The sequence below is a fragment of the Gymnoscopelus braueri genome, assembly GCF_963280865.1.
Source record: "Gymnoscopelus braueri genome assembly, chromosome: 11".
NCBI lineage: Eukaryota > Metazoa > Chordata > Actinopteri > Myctophiformes > Myctophidae > Gymnoscopelus > Gymnoscopelus braueri.
The window spans coordinates 51,102,688-51,113,916 of NC_137613.1; the positions used below are offsets into that span (position 1 = coordinate 51,102,688).

Here is an 11,229-nt window from a genome sequence, read left to right on the forward strand (position 1 = left end):
ATTTATCCCTTGAGCTGTGCTGGCTAAACCACACACTTCACAAGGCAATCAAGTGGCCTATACAGGGTGAAACTACTTCTACTACTACAAAGTGCCAATAGCCTACTGCTTGAAGCACAAAGACAATACAACTATAAACTACAGACTACCACACAAGCTAATAATACAATACTAATAGAAAAGCACTTAGGGTACCACTACTAGCAGCTTGCTAAATAACAAAATAATGCTACTATACTCAACTAGCCAGAGGTCAGGAGCTCAGTTCACTTCAGATGTTGGTTACACACTGACTGACAGACAGACAGACAGAAAGTGACAGAGTGAGAGAGAGGCAGACAGGCAGACAGTGACAGAGTGAGAGAGAGGCAGACAGGCAGACAGTGACAGAGTGACAGAGAGGCAGACAGGCAGACAGGCAGACAGTGACAGAGTGAGAGAGAGGCAGACAGGCAGACAGTGACAGAGTGAGAGAGAGGCAGACAGGCAGACAGGCATACAGTGACAGAGTGAGAAAGAGGCAGACAGGCAGACAGGCAGACAGACAGACAGTGACAGAGTGAGAGAGAGGCAGACAGGCAGACAGGCAGACAGTGACAGAGTGGGAGAGAGGCAGACAGGCAGACAGTGACAGATTGAGAGAGAGGCAGACAGGCAGAAAGACAGATAGTGACAGAGTGAGAGAGAGGCAGACAGACAGACAGACAGACAGACAGACAGACAGACAGACAGTGACAGAGTGAGAGAGAGGCAGACAGACAGACAGACAGACAGACAGACAGACAGACAGACAGACAGACAGACAGACAGTGACAGAGTGAGAGAGAGGCAGACAGACAGACAGACAGACAGACAGACAGACAGACAGACAGACAGACAGACAGACAGACAGACAGACAGACAGACAGACAGACAGACAGACAGACAGAAAGTGACAGAGTGAGAGAGAGGCAGACAGACAGACAGACAGACAGACAGACAGTGACAGAGTGAGAGAGAGGCATCGACAGAGTGAGAGAGAGGCAGCGACAGAGTGAGAAGAAGTGAACTTGCATTAATTAACAAAGTCATGATTTTTGTTCAGTAAATTATATTTGGACTGGTTAAATTGGGGTTTGAACCAGGGACCTACAGACTTGCGGTTAGACAGTGTAAAGGATAATTCCTTTAACAGGTCCGTTCATGAAAGTCCTTGCGGCCTTGTTTCCAAAGAGGACCTGTGATCAATTAGGGGTTAAGAGTCTTGCTCAGGGACACATTTCATTTCATCGACTTATTTGCTGGCCTGGCCTGGAATCGTACCTGGGGCAACCAGGGCCTCTGGCTCCATAGGCGGGCTCACCAACTACTCAGCAATGGCCGCAGTACTGACTGAGCTATTGGATAGACAGGACGCTAACTACTCTAGATCACTGGTTCACATAACATTTACCAATAAAGTTTTTTTTTTGTCTCCTCGGAATGGGAACTAGTGAAAATAGTCGATCTAATAGTTCACAATGCGTTGCTATCTAAAAAGGTGTGAGATTGTAGATCGGCTATTTTCACAAGAAAGTATGTCATACATAAAAAACAACTACTCTCAAAAGCATTTCATGTTATTGTTTAAAAATTGCACATGTCTGAATTATCAGGGTCATGTTTTGTACAATGCAATTCAAATGTAAACTGTGATGAGTGGGGTTTGAACCGTGGACCTTCGGCACATGAGGCTAACATTGTACTGATCAAGCTATTCAATCCACAGTCTTAATCAGTGAAAAAGGAGAATCCAACAAAACAAAACAAAAGAGGGAATGAAGTACATCATACATTGAAAATAACTACTCTCAATAAGCGTTTCATTTAACAATTGCACGTTTATTCATTGATACAGTCATGTTGTGTGCAATGCAATTGAGATGAAGTCTGCATGAGGTGGGATTTGAACCGGCAACCCTGTGGTTTCAAGGTAGATGATTAAGCCATTGGACCAACAGACCTGAATTGGTGAAAAGGAGCTCACAGATTTGGCAGACTTTCACGCAAATTGCTCAGAAATACTGGGTTAAAATGTTTTTCAAACTGGTTAAATTGGGGTTTGAACCAGGGACCTACAGACTTACGGTTAGACAGTGTAAAGGATAAGGATAATTCCTTTAACAGGTCCGTTCATGAAAGTCCTTGCGGCCTTGTTTCCAATGAGGGCCTGTGAGCAATTAGGGGTTAAGAGTCTTGCTCAGGGACACATTTCATTTCATCGACACATTTGCTGGGCTGGCCTGGAATCGTACCTGGGGCAACCAGGGCCTATGGCTCCCTAGGCGGGCTCACTAACCACTCAGCTATGGCCGCAGTACTGACTGAGCTATTGGATAGACAGGACTCTAACTACTCTAGATCACTGGTTCACAAAACATTTACCAATAAAGTTTTTTTTTTGTGTCCTCGGAATGGAAACTAGTGAAAATAGTCGATCTACAAGCTCACAATGCGTTGCTATCTAAAAAGGTGTGAGATTGTAGATCGGCTATTTTCACAAGAAAGTATGTCATACATAAAAAACAACTACTCTCAAAAGCATTTCATGTTATTGTTTAAAAATTGCACATGTCTGAATTAACAGGGTCATGTTATGTACAATGCAATTTAAATGTAAACTGTGATGAGTGGGGTTTGAACCGTGGACATCCGGTATATGAGGCTAACACTGAACTGATCAAGCTATTCAATCCACAGCCTTAGTCAGTGAAAAAGGAGAATCCAACAAAACAAAACAAAAGAGGGAATGAAATACGTCATACATTGAAAATAACTACTCTCAATAAGGGTTTCATTTAACAATTACAAGTTTATTCATTGATACAGTCATGTCGTGTGCAATGCAATTGAGATGAAGTCTGCATGAGGTGGGATTTGAACAGGCGACCCTGTGGTTTCAAGACAAATAATTAAGCGATCAAGCTATTGGACCAACAGACCTGAACTGGTGAAAAGGGACTTCACACACGACACACTTTCACGCAAATTGCTCAGAAATCCTGGGTTTAAATGTTTTTCAAACTGCTCAAAATTGCAGACAATCTAAGGGCGGAGCTTACTGGTCAAAGTGATAGATATGTTCCTCATGAGTCAAGGCACATATGTAAGCAAGTTTCACGGCTGTCGGCCAAACGAGGCATGACTTTTGCCTGTTTAGAGTTTGCATTTAAAAAAAATTGCTATAGCGCCCCCCTTTGACCAATTGGAGTAAGATTGGTTTCAGTGATACTTGGAATGACCCTCTACAATATTGCAAAGTTTCAAACAAATGTGAGTCTGCATGTATGTGTTAGGGGCAGAGGAATAATTTTCATAAAACTGCAATATTCATTGGCTCATAAAAGCTTAACGTTTTCACTTATGGAAAATCCGCTTGCTCACGTCTGTCGGTATAGGTCCAAAGTTCATGTGTAAAAAGTTTTGTGCAGATTGCTCAAAAATCCCAGGAGGAGTTTGATTTTAAATGCTTTTCATATAATTCGAAATGGTGGGAGATCTAAAGGTCAGAGGTCAAAAGTCAGAGTGTGAAAGTTATTAGGCATGAGGAGACGCATATGTGTATCGAAGTGTCATGGATGTGGGTCAAACAGGGCATGAGTTGTACCTGTTCAAAGTCAATTGAGTAAAATAGCGCCACCCTTTGGCCGATAGTTGTGAGTTTCGTTTCTTCGCCGTTTGGCATAGCCCTCTACCATATTGCCGAGTTTCGTAAAAAGTGACCACGCGGTTAGGCCAGAACTGCCAAAAACGGCGGAAGAATAGTGAAAGGCAAGAGATGCAATAAGGCTTCGAGAGCCTGATAGGCCTCGAAACCTTAATAAACTTTATTTGTATAGCACCTTTCATGACATGAAATGCAGCTCAAAGTGCTTTACAGAGCAATAATACAATTATGATTACAACTAATTTAACAATAAAGCAAAAAGGAAAAGCAAAAGCATAAAACTACACTAAGATAATAGCAAAAGGCAGTGAATCAGGCAAAACTAGGTTGATTACTTGCCTATAGTTGCCTGCTGCAATCAGTGTCACCAGCTTTCACCAACTTTCACCAACTTTTTATCCATTGCAGACAGACAGTCACTGTGCTTGCATAATATCCACGACCCACACGTGTTCAGGTCCCTTTATCGACAATTGGGTCCGGCTTGGTTCAGATTCTATCACCTCGGAAAATCCCGGTTCTGTTTATCAACGCCCGAGCAAACCACCCTATTCACTGATTAGGAGGAGACACAGCTGTGTCTCTCAGCTGTGTTGTGGCGTATCAAAAAAAGCAGACATACAAGCTCACAACGCGGTGCGTTGCGACGTGCTGTGAGCTTGTAGCTCTGATATTTTCAACGCACGACACACCATCGTACAACAAATAGGCTAATCTATAACTGCAGCGCACAGCAGCAGGCTGTCGGAATTAAACCACACAGTCAGATCATGATAAAAACTTTAAATTATTATGATTTTAATGGTTGTAGCCAACTACTTTATCCAAATAATATTAATAATAGGCTTAAATGATAAAATAGCCTAATAACAGCATTTTCCCAACCTGCCACGGTGGCCGGTGGTGTTTATAATTACCGGCCAATTAAACATTTTGCTAGTCAATGGCCGGTAAATACCGGCTAACGGAATCCCTGGCACACTAATTTATGCATGCACAGCACACACATGCACATACACACTTATGCATGCATTCACAAACATGCACACACACACATACGGTCATGTAGCAGGGAGCGAGTATATAAAAAGGTCAGTGCGGAACTCTGAGCGAGGACCGCCAGTCGCTCCGAGCCGCTCCGGTCCAGGCCGCTCACCACATGTTTGAGCATGCATGGTCCAAGGTCAGACACAGTGAAATCCTCAACAATGCTACAGCAGTGCACAACAAATGTCCCTGCTCTCTAAAGAGCACACACTTAATTATTAACTGATTGCTGTTGTGTAATCCTTGTACTCTTTAAGTTCACATATATAATAATGATACGGAGAGTGTTTGTTCACGTTGACTGTTTACTAATAGGTAGGTACGGAAGTAAGTGTGCATCATACAAACATGTCCGTGTCGCAACACGAGCCCATGTCACTCAATACCTTACAGGACAATTGCTGTCATTCAAATTTCTCTTTATGAATTCCTTGTGTAAGTTGTGTTTATACTATCAGCCAATCAAAGGATACGATTTTAAACATAAGTGATGGTTTTGGCTCAACCGCATTCATGTCCACTATTGTCTTATTAAAAGGACAATATATGTAAAAAAAATAAACTTGAATGGCGTGTTTTGCATCATAGTTGCTGTCCATCTAGGGCTAGGCTCTCTATACTGATGGGGATGCATGTGTGCCTAAAGAGGAAGTGTTTCAGTCACGCAGCAAAATACATATTGTTTTAGCTGCCTGAGGGCAGGACTGAGTTGGGCGAGTGGTTTGCAAAAAAAAGGGTGAAAAAATGGGTGCATGAGCGGAGAACGAACATGCCAACAGCCTCCTTGAGCGTGCACCTGGGTTTGCGAGTTTAGTTTTTAGTTTTTTTTTTTTTTTAACATTTAACTAACGTTTATATAGTGTAGTCAAGGGTGAAATAAAAAAATCTTAAAAATATTGGCTATTGTTTGTTTGTTTGTTTGTTTGTTTGTTTATTAAGGATCCCCATTAGTCTACACCTTAGTGGAGACTATTCATCCTGGGGTGCAGACAGCTATTGACAAAAACCTAAACAGAAATTGTCTCTATGATTTTAATTAATTTGAATGAGTTTTGTAAACACACAATACTGTTTCAGTTCGTTTTTTTTGTTTTGTTTCACCGGCTGGTTGTCCCTGCCTCCCCCTGGACCCTCGTCCGTGGTAGCTGTCCTCACTCTGGCCAGGCCACAGTGCTCATGTTCCTCTTCTGAGCACCCTCTCTTCTGCAGATCACTGGTGTCTCTTTCAATGATGATGAAAGTATAAATACTGTCTGTCTGTCTGTCTGTCTGTCTGTCTGTCTGTCTGTCTGTCTGTCTGTCTGTCTGTCTGTCTGTCTGTCTGTCTGTCTGTCTGTCTGTCTGTCTGTCTGTCTGTCTGTCTGTCTGTCTGTGAACCAAATAACTAATGAGTGATCAGCAGGCTGCCTTAAAGAGATGATCAACTTCTGGGTCTCAAAGGTCAAAGTGACAAGGTCATCCAAGTACAGATGGGTGGACTTTCATGCATTTTGTGGGAATGGTCAGCAATCTGTCCTGAAGACATGATGATGCATTTGCTGTTTTAAAATAAAATGTAACGTTTAAAATGTTATTTAAAATGTATAAATGACATAATCTGTCATATGTAAGGATATAAAAGCATAAAATAGGTATAAAACAAGAAGTTTATGCAAGATATTAATTTCTTATTCATGCATACGACAAACTCTGCAAGGAACTGCAGACAAACTCTGCAATGAACCGCAAGAAGGAAGAGCAGAGCTGAAATTAACAGAGAAGTAGATTTTTTTTATGAACTCATCACAAGAAATGCAATGTCTTTCTCACACCACCCCTCCCTCTCTCTCTCTCTCTCTCTCTCTCTCTCTCTCTCTCTCTCTCTCTCTCTCTCTCTCTCTCTCTCTCTCTCTCTCTCAGCAGTAGATAGTTCAGTGTAAAGAGAAAGTAGAAGTTTGTTCAGAGTTGTTCATCTCAGGACAGAATAGGCCTCGCTCTGCCCTGCGCTCTCCTATGTGAGTATACAATATTATTACTACTAGCTCTGTTATATCACTATTATTACTAGCTCTGATATATCACTATTATTACTAGTAGATATATTGAAGTAGTGTTTTAGTATTTGAAATTCAATGTGCAAATATGTGGCTGTACATAGACAACAATATTGTATTGCTGCTGAGTTTGAATATATTAAAACATGTTAATGGAATTGATGTTGTAGTTGTTTTTATATAGGCTCTTGACCAGTGTTTACAACCTTGCTGTAAATATATCATCAATAATGATGCAACTCTACAGTACAGAGACATCCCCTAACCTCAGCTTCTATAGTATTCAATGTATGTACTTATTTGTGCACTTTTACAAATACTATAGCTTCAAAACATTCCGGTATATCAAATTATTATAGATTTTTTTCTTTACATATATTGTTCTACAATATCAACTCTGACACTAACATTAATGTGTTGCCTCAGATTGTAAGCTTGTTATTGTCATCATATTTTATGAAAGGTTTTACGTTTTCATAAAACCACAGTCAGTCAGCACAGTGAGCACACACAAACTGGGTTGCCTTACCCAGGTCAGTGTCAGTCGTGGGTTGCAGCCGTCAGGACATGAGGAAGCTGTGGTGGGGGGGGGAGTAGAGTTTGTGCAACGGACAGTGCAACTTTGTGTGTTTGTGGCGCCCCCTATGGACATAAGTGAAAGTGCATTGAGATGAGCTCCATAGAGGTCCCACAACCTGTGATTCAAAATAAGGGATGACTGGATGTTATGTTGAAGTTATGTTAAGTTTGTTGAATTTGTGAATCTAATGACTGGCAAACAAAATGAACTATAAAAACCTTGTTTGTCACATCACGCATGAGATAAATTGCGCCTAATAAAAATGTGTGCAACAAACTAAGCCAAATAGCGTTTGGCTCGGTGTTGTTTAGAGCAGTGGTTCTTAAACATTTTCAAGGACCCCCGCATTGACATGTATTTGGCTGTGGACCCCCATTTGAATTGATTTTGTGCCAGGCAGCACCCCAATATGATAAGATTTGTCAAATGCTGTCTACATTTTTTTGAAAATAGCAGATCAACAAGCTTGCCTTGCGTGAGTTGTGTCGTATTGTGATATGTTGCAAGCTCGTAGATCTGCTATTTTCAAAATGCTGCAAAGTTCCACAGCAGTTAATATTTTGTGGCATTTGCGCAAAATGGCCCCTTCCCGCTAACTTTGAAAGCCAATCGTAGCCAATTGGAGTTGAATAAAAAAAATGTGACATATACATCATGATCCCATGACTCCAGAGAGTTTACCGGTTTGTGTGAGTTTTGGACAAAATCTGTAGGTAGCAGTAGCAAAAAGTGTGTTTTGAAAAAGGCAGAAATGGACATGGCCTATGGGTAAAACATTTGTTGGACTGTAGGACCTATGGTTCAAAGGTTATTGGCTAAAAGGTTAAGTGGCCTGTACACCATGAGGCCGATTAGAAACATTTGGAAGGGAGGTTATTCCTTCGGCCTAATGGGAAGGTGTGTGTAAAGTTTTATTTCGATATTTGATATTCATTTGATGATCAAATGAAAATCTAAATTTTATCAGACACGCCCCCTTTTTATACAAACCCATTGTAACTTAAAACTCCATTTTAACCATGATAGACTCATCAAAAACACCAGTCCTTGGTTCTGGTGACTTACTTCTAATACGCGAAGGGACGTGATTTTTTAAGTACTTTTATAATTTAATTGAAAAAAAAACTTAAATACACCAAAACCAAGGACGGGTGTTTTTGATGAATCTATCATACTTAAAAGATACAATATCTAAATACAGAATCAAGCAACTTCAAAAGTGTCCGGGGTGCTCACAAAAGAGTAAAGTAAAAGAGTAGGTAAAATGACCCCAACATGTTTGAAATCCATTTAACCCTTTTTTTAACGTAAATATATCACTTATCTTTAATTAATAGTTGTAAATATTGATGTGGTGAAATGATTCCTCAACATTATTTAGGCCATTATAAATGGTTATGGAGTTGTGTGATGAAACAAATCATGTAACCTCCCTTTGTTTTGTTATTTTAGGTTTTAGGACGATGGATATGGAAAAATCCCTCAAGATCGTGTCTCTCGTCATTTTCAGCCTGGTCTTTGTGCTCGGCGTGTTGGGGAACGGAGTTGTCATCTGGGTGACAGGCTTCAAAATGAAGAAAACCATCAACACTGTTTGGTATCTCAACCTCGCTGTGGCCGACTTCCTCGTTGCAGCGTTCCTGCCCTTGACCATCACAGAAACAGCTCTGGACTTCCACTGGCCTTTTGGCAAATTCATGTGCAAACTGAACTATATCGTTCTCCTCACGAACATGTTTGCCAGCGTCTACATTCTGATGGTCATCAGTGTTGACAGATGTGTATGTGTGGTATGGCCAGTGTGGGCCCAGAACCACCGCAGTGTCAGAAAAGCATCTTGTGTGAGTCTGTGTGTCTGGGTACTGGCCTTGGTTTTCAGCTCACCTTACTTCATCTTTAAGACCACGCAACCTAGCCTGGTAAACACCCCCTCCCTCCGGAAATCTCATGCATTGCATTGCATTTGGTTTCAGGAAGGAGGGTCTGGGATTGCTCACAGAGTAAAGCTGCCCGAACCGCTGCGCATACGAACCAATCAGCGGCTGCTAGGGGCGGGATCATCCAATCACCTGCCTAGTAGCTTGAAAAAATGAAACTCCGTCTGTCATCGATTCTGCGCCCGAAGTCTCAGATGCAAGTACGCTGTGAAACAAAATGTGTGTCGCAAGCTTCTTCCATTTGACGGAGTGAGGTTACACGCAACCATCCTTCCTTGATAAGGACATCATTGAGTGCTCCTACAATTTTGCATTCACCGATGACTACAATAAACCTGGAGAGATTCGGTGGTGGAATTTTCGACTTGGGGCCATGATCATCAATAATATCAATAATCAATGAGTTCCTCATGGGATTCGTGGTCCCTTTCACCGTCATCGTCTCCTGCTATTCTGTCATCATCTACCGGCTCAGGAGGAATCGCTCTCTGGTCAGCCATTCAAGTCGCCCCTTCAAAATCATAGCAGCTGTTATCACCACCTTGTTCCTGTGCTGGGCGCCCTATCACATCATAGAACTGATTCTGTTGGGGAATATCAAAGAGCCCAGTGAAACACTGGATAATGTGATCAACATTGGGTATCCCATAGCTGTCTGCCTGGCATTTCTCAACAGCTGCCTGAACCCGCTGTTGTACGTGTTCATTGGTCAGGATTTCAGGGATGCATTTCGCAGGTCTATCCTGAAAGTGATGGAGAAAGCCTTCACTGAAGAGCTGCCTCAGACCAGCACTTACACAAACCCAGGGACCACCAGTCAAGAGACTGCCTTGTCTGAGGCACAGGTATAGAGTAGAATCAAAAGTGTATTTTTCCTGGATTCCTGGGATAATGAAGCAACTCCCCAAGGGTCACACTCATTTCTGCCTAACTAGATTTTTCTTCAAAAACACACTTTTTCACTAGCCTACAGATTTTGTCCAAAACTCACACAAAACGCTACAAAAATCACGATCACATTGTCCGATCTAGCCCTAATTGTAATCACACATTGAGGGGCCTCTGAACAATTTCACTTAAACCCACAGGATGTCATTGTTTGTTCGCAAAAACAGGATTTTCTTGCACACATTATGTACACATTACAATGTGGACAATGGAAAATGTTTCACATGATGTTATAATATAGACGCGATGGCCATGTCACAAAATGGGTAGGCTACTTTGACATCCCAATGCTTTAAGAACATGTATCATTGAACATGCAGTAAGAGCAGCATGAACTGTTTTTGTTGGAGCTTGTATGAAGAAAACAAATTCAGCCTACTTCTTTACACCTGTAAACCTGTTATGTGACAATAAAGATGATTTTGATTGACTGTTATCATGTCCAATCACTTATCATGAACATTCATTTTGGAATGTAATAGTGTTTTCTTCCTTTAAAGAGTTGATTATTTTCAACCCCACTCCCCCTTAAAATACGTTTGAGTACTTAGAAAAGCGTTATATTAATCTGAGATTTTATAAAGAATTATGATAATAATAATAGCTATAATAATAATAGCTATTATTAGCTATTATCAAATATTCATTGACACCTATTGAATGTGATCCTGTTTTATACAGGTTGAGTTTACTTCACTGGTTCTCAACGTAGGGTCCGGGGACCACCAGGGGTCCTAATGAACCCTTACGGGACTGTAACTCTGAGAGTGTACCCTCTCAGAGTTAAATTTACACTGAGTATTTTACTGGTATCACTGGACTAAACTACACTGCCCTACAAAGCCAAAGTGCAGTAACTACACAAAGTAGTTAACTACACAAAGTAGCAGTTAAAATCAAACAAACTCAAATAATGCACAAGATCACACTAAAGCACAGAAATCATTTTGTGCTGCTTAAATTCCATATTAAAACCATTCAGACTCCAATCTGGATAGG

General features: G+C 41.2%; 1 pseudogene across 1 annotated transcript; it reads left to right on the forward strand.

The window, feature by feature from the left end:
- The first annotated feature begins 8,802 nt into the window (after positions 1-8,802).
- LOC308095705 (chemerin-like receptor 1) lies at positions 8,803-10,133 on the forward strand (annotated as a pseudogene). Its single transcript has 2 exons — positions 8,803-9,264; positions 9,566-10,133. The product of its transcript is annotated as a chemerin-like receptor 1 (transcript).
- Positions 10,134-11,229: the final 1,096 nt, after the last annotated feature.